Source organism: Oncorhynchus tshawytscha, unplaced genomic scaffold (genome assembly GCF_018296145.1).
Source record: "Oncorhynchus tshawytscha isolate Ot180627B unplaced genomic scaffold, Otsh_v2.0 Un_contig_7975_pilon_pilon, whole genome shotgun sequence".
NCBI lineage: Eukaryota > Metazoa > Chordata > Actinopteri > Salmoniformes > Salmonidae > Oncorhynchus > Oncorhynchus tshawytscha.
In genome coordinates, this window is record NW_024609125.1 from 26,688 (window position 1) to 32,500 (window position 5,813).

Genomic DNA, 5,813 nt, shown 5'->3' on the forward strand with positions numbered 1-5,813 from the left:
GTGTGTCTGTCTGTCTGTGTCTGTCTGTCTGTCTGTGTGTGTGTGTCTGTCTGTGTCTGTCTGTGTGTGTGTGTGTCTGTCTGTGTGTGTGTGTCTGTGTCTGTCTGTCTCTGTGTGTGTGTGTCTGTCTGTCTGTGTGTGTGTGTCTTGTGTCTGTCTCTGTGTGTGCGTGTCTGTCTGTCTGTCTGTGTGTGTTCGTGTCTGTGTCTGTCTGTCTTTGTGTCTGTCTGTGTGTGTGCTTGTGTTTGTGATGGTAATTTTGTAACTCAAATCAAATCAAATCAAATGTTATTTGTCACATACACATGGTTAGCAGATGTTAATGCAAGTGTAGCGAAATGCTTGTGCTTCTAGTTCCAACAATGCAGTAATAACGAACAAGTAATCTAACTAACAATTCCAAAAAAACTACTGTCTTATACACAGTGTAAGGGGATAAAGAATATGTACATAAGGATATATGAATGAGTGATGGTACAGAGCAGCATAGGCAAGATACAGTAGATGATATCGAGTACAGTATATACATATGAGATGAGTATGTAAACAAAGTGGCATAGTTAAAGTGGCTAGTGATACATGTATTACATAAGGATGCAGTCGATGATATAGAGTACAGTATCTACGTATGCATATGAGATGAATAATGTAGGGTAAGTAACATTATATAAGGTAGCATTGTTTAAAGTGGCTAGTGATATATTTACATCATTTCCCATCAATTCCCATTATTAAAGTGGCTGGAGTAGAGTCAGTGTCATTGACAGTGTGTTGGCAGTAGTCACTCAATGTTAGTGGTGGCTGTTTAACAGTCTGATGGCCTTGAGATAGAAGCTGTTTTTCAGTCTCTCGGTCCCAGCTTTGATGCACCTGTACTGACCTCGCCTTCTGATGACAGCGGGGTGAACAGGCAGTGGCTCGGGTGGTTGATGTCCTTGATGATCTTTATGGCCTTCCTGTAGCATCGGGTGGTGTAGGTGTCCTGGAGGGCAGGTAGTTTGCCCCCGGTGATGCGTTGTGCAGACCTCACTACCCTCTGGAGAGCCTTACGGTTGAGGGCGGTGCAGTTGCCATACCAGGCGGTGATACAGCCTGACAGGATGCTCTCGATTGAACTGAGATCAATACACAGATAGAGATAGATGAGAGAACGAGGGATGCCCACTCAAGAGATCAATAGAGAGAGAGACAGATGAGAGAACGAGGGAGGCCCACTCAAGATATCAATAGAGAGAGAGACAGATGAGAGAACGAGGGAGGCCCACTCAAGAGATGGATGGATGACAGATGAGGATGACAGGAGTGGATGATGGAGAGGGCGGAGGAGAATACTAAAATATTCTTCCTCTCTTATTTCTCCAGGTGACTCCGCTCCAAAGCCCCAAGACAACAACAGGACGTCCCTGACCTTTAACCTAAAGTAAGGCTCCCCTGTATTACTACTGGTAGTTGGGTTGTTTTGTCCACAAACTGTCCTTAACAGGGACCAAATACAATCAACTATGACCAGAGGGGACCAGCTGACAGAGGGGATCAGAGGGGACCAGCTGACAGAGGGGACCAGCTGACAGAGGGGACCAGCTGACAGAGGGGACCAGCTGACAGAGGGGACCAGCTGACAGAGGGGACCAGCTGACAGAGGGGATCAGAGGGGACCAGCTGACAGAGGGGACCAGCTGACAGAGGGGATCAGAGGGGACCAGCTGACAGAGGGGACCAGCTGACAGAGGGGACCAGCTGACAGAGAGGACCAGCTGACAGAGGGGACCAGCTGACAGAGGGGACCAGAGGGGACCAGCTGACAGAGGGGACCAGCTGACAGAGGGGACCAGAGGGGGCCAGCTGACAGAGGGGACCAGCTGACAGAGGGGACCAGAGGGGGCCAGCTGACAGAGGGGACCAGAGGGGGCCAGCTGACAGAGGGGACCAGCTGACAGAGGGGACCAGCTGACAGAGGGGACCAGAGGGGGCCAGCTGACAGAGGGGACCAGAGGGGACCAGCTGACAGAGGGGACCAGCTGACAGAAGGGACCAGACAGGACCAGCTGACAGAGGGGACCAGAGGGGGCCAGCTGACAGAGGGGACCAGCTGACAGAGGGGACCAGAGGGGGCCAGCTGACAGAGGGGACCAGCTGAGAAGAAGGGACCAGAGGGGACCAGCTGACAGAGGGGACCAGAGGGGGCCAGCTGACAGAGGGGACCAGCTGACAGAGGGGACCAGAGGGGGCCAGCTGACAGAGGGGACCAGCTGACAGAGGGGACAAGCTGACACCGATTCTTTCAACAACTGTCTTTGGATGGTTGTGTTAGCTGTGGTGGCATACAGTACATTAGATACACAATATATACAAACGTATGTGGACACCCCTTTAAATGAATGGATTTGGATATTTCAGCCACACCCGTTGCTGACAGGTGAATAAAATGGAGCACACAGCCATGCAATCTCCATAGACAAACATTGGCAGTAGAGTGGCCTTACTGAAGAGCTCAGTGACTTTCAACGTGGCACCGTCATGGAGACTCATTCAACCCTAACACACACGGCCTGGCATCCCCAATCTCTGACTCTAGGAGGCTCATTCAACAGACATTAACACCTCCATCACTGTCTCTGTCTCTGTCTCTCTCTCTGTGTCTCTCTCTCTGTCTCTCTCTCTCTCTCTCTCTCTCTCTCTCTCTCTCTCTGTCTCTCTCTCTCTCTCTCTCTCTCTCTCTCTCTCTCTCTCTCTCTCTCTCTCTCTCTCTCTCTCTCTCTCTCCTCTATCTCTCTCCCCACCTCTCTCTCTGCTGGGAGGCCTACAAATTGAATCTGTGGTCATGACAGGCAAGAGAACGAGGAGAGGGTGAATAAAAACGGCCTTATTTCCGCCTGCACACAACCATAAACAGAGGCATTAGACAGGGAATGAAGAAAGGCTGTACATTGGAATCAAACCGTATTTCGTGCGTTAACTGTGACTGTGGTCATATGAGATTCAGTGATGTCACAGTGATATCATCGATGATCACCGTTGATGACAAGAATGAGAATGACCCTGGGAACCTTTTTCAATCCATCATCTTCTATTCTCCTTTTATTTTCTAGAATAGAGACATTATTGTTCTAGAATAGTGACAGGTTGTTCTAGAATAGTGAGAGTATTGTTCTAGAATAGCGACAGTATTGTTCTACAATAGTGAGATTAGTGTTCTAGAATAGTGAGAGCATCGTTCTAGAATAATGAAAGTATTGTTCTAGAATAGCGAGAGTATTGTTCTAGAATAGTGAGAGTATTGTTCTAGAATAGTGAGAGTATTGTTCTAGAATAGTGACAGAATTGTTCTACAATAGTGATAGTATTGTTCTACAATAGTGAGAGTATTGTTCTAGAATAGTGACAGTATTGTTCTACAATAGTGAGAGTATTGTTCTAGAATTGTGATAGTATTGTTCTACAATAGTGAGAGTATTGTTCTAGAATTGTGATAGTATTGTTCTACAATAGTGAGAGTATTGTTCTAGAAGTGTGAGAGTATTGTTCTAGAATAGTGAGAGTATTGTTCTAGAATAGTGAGAGTATTGTTCTACAATAGCGAGAGTATTGTTCTACAATAGCGAGAGTATTGTTCTACAATAGTGAGAGTATTGTTCTAGAATAGTGAGAGTATTGTTCTACAATAGTGAGAGTATTGTTCTAGAATAGTGAGAGTATTGTTCTAGAATAGTGAGAGTATTGTTCTAGAATAGTGAGAGTATTGTTCTAGAATAGTGAGAGTATTGTTCTAGAATACATTGTAATATTCCTCTGTTCACTATAAAGGGAATCGGGTGCCATTTGGGACCCAGACTCTATGGAGAGAGGTTATCTCTGGAGTTTGGGAGTACAGCTCATCTATTCTCTGAGGTCATCTGAATCTCTTTCCGCTCTGATCATTACTTTTGGACACATTTGAAATACTGACTCAACCAGGGGCGTTTGCAGGATTTGAAGACATTTGGCCAAAAAAAAGAAGGAATTTAAACCAGCCTAATAAATGAATTTGGTGCACTTTAAAATGAACATTGAGAGATGATATATTTTTCAGGTAATTTGCACCTTCCCACCTGCCACAGCAGACACGGTCAGTACTCAACTACAGTTGCTACTGTGGCTCTCTACTCTGGAACACAGACATCTACAGTCTATTGGCAAAAACAACTCAACAACGTCAAACATTGACTCTGACCTGTCCAATGAGCCAAACTGATGAAAGAATCCCACAGTACCCAAACACCCTCTCTCTCTCTCTCTCTCTCTCTCTCCCTCACACACACACACACACACACACACACACACACACACACACACACACACACACACACACACACACACACACACACACACACACACACACACACACACACACACACACACACACACACACACACACGCACGCACACACACACACACACACAAACTGTGCAGTAATTAGACTCCATACAGCAGCTGTAGGTGATACAGCATGGTCTAGAATAGACCAAAGCACAGCCCCCACACCACTAGAGGGATATCTTCAACCACCAACTTACCATCCTGAGACAAGGCCGAGTATAGGCCACAAAGATCTCCGCCACGGCACCACCCAAGCCCCCCCTTGTGACAGTATTTTCATGATTATGTTACATTCATACAGTATGTTTGTAGATCTGATATGGGAACTTTTTACCAACCCAGACAGGAAGATCACATCAGTGACTCAACCCACTCAAGTGACGCACCCCTCCTAGGGATGGCATGAAAGAGCACCAGTCAGCCAGTGACTCAGCCCCGGTAATAGGGTTATTCTTCTGTTATGGCCTGTTCTGTTCTTCTGGTGTCTCTCTCCACCCCCTATTATTCTGTTGCTGTCTCAGTGTCTGGTCTGGTGTCTCTCTCAGTGTCTGGTCTGGTGTCTCTCTCCATCCCCTAATCTTCTGTTGCTGTCTCAGTGTCTGGTCTAGTGTCTCTCTCCACCCCCTAATCTTCTGTTGCTGTCTCAGTGTCTGGTCTGGTGTCTCTCTCTGTGTCTGATCTGGTGTCTCTCTCCATCATCTACTCTCCTGTTGCTGTCTCAGTGTCTGGTCTGGTGTCTCTCTCAGTGTCTGGTCTGGTGTCTCTCTCAGTGTCTGGTCTGGTGTCTCTCTCCACCCCCTATTATTCTGTTGCTGTCTTAGTGTCTGGTCTGGTGTCTCTCTCAGTGTCTGATCTGGTGTCTCTCTCCATCATCTACTCTTCTGTTGCTGTCTCAGTGTCTGGTCTGGTGTCTCTCTCAGTGTCTGGTCTGGTGTCTCTCTCCACCCCCTATTCTTCTGTTGCTGTCTCAGTGTCTGGCCTAGTGTCTCTCTCCACCCCCTAATCTTCTGTTGCTGTCTCAGTGTCTGGTCTGGTGTCTCTCTCTGTGTCTGATCTGGTGTCTCTCTCCATCATCTACTCTCCTGTTGCTGTCTCAGTGTCTGGTCTGGTGTCTCTCTCAGTGTCTGGTCTGGTGTCTCTCTCCACCCCCTATTCTTCTGTTGCTGTCTGTGTTTTGTCTCTGGGCAGTCACTAGTTACCATAGTCACAAAGTCAAACCGTAAAACATAATCAAAACAAAATTGAGCTTTTTTTGGTCTTAATTTAAGGTTAGGCATAAGGTTAGCAGTTTGGTTAAGGTTAGGGTTAAGGTTAGGCATAAGGTTAGCAGTTTGGTTAAGGTTAGGGTTAAGGTTAGGCATAAGGTTAGCAGTTTGGTTAAGGTTAGGGTTAAGGTTAGGCATAAGGTTAGCAGTTTGGTTAAGGTTAGGGTTAAGGTTAGGCATAAGGTTAGCAGT

At 46.7% G+C, this 5,813-nt stretch overlaps 1 pseudogene; it reads left to right on the forward strand.

Moving 5' to 3' along the window:
- The first annotated feature begins 1,358 nt into the window (after positions 1-1,358).
- The window catches only part of LOC112235989, a 67,110-nt pseudogene continuing 62,655 nt past the window's right edge, over positions 1,359-5,813 (forward strand).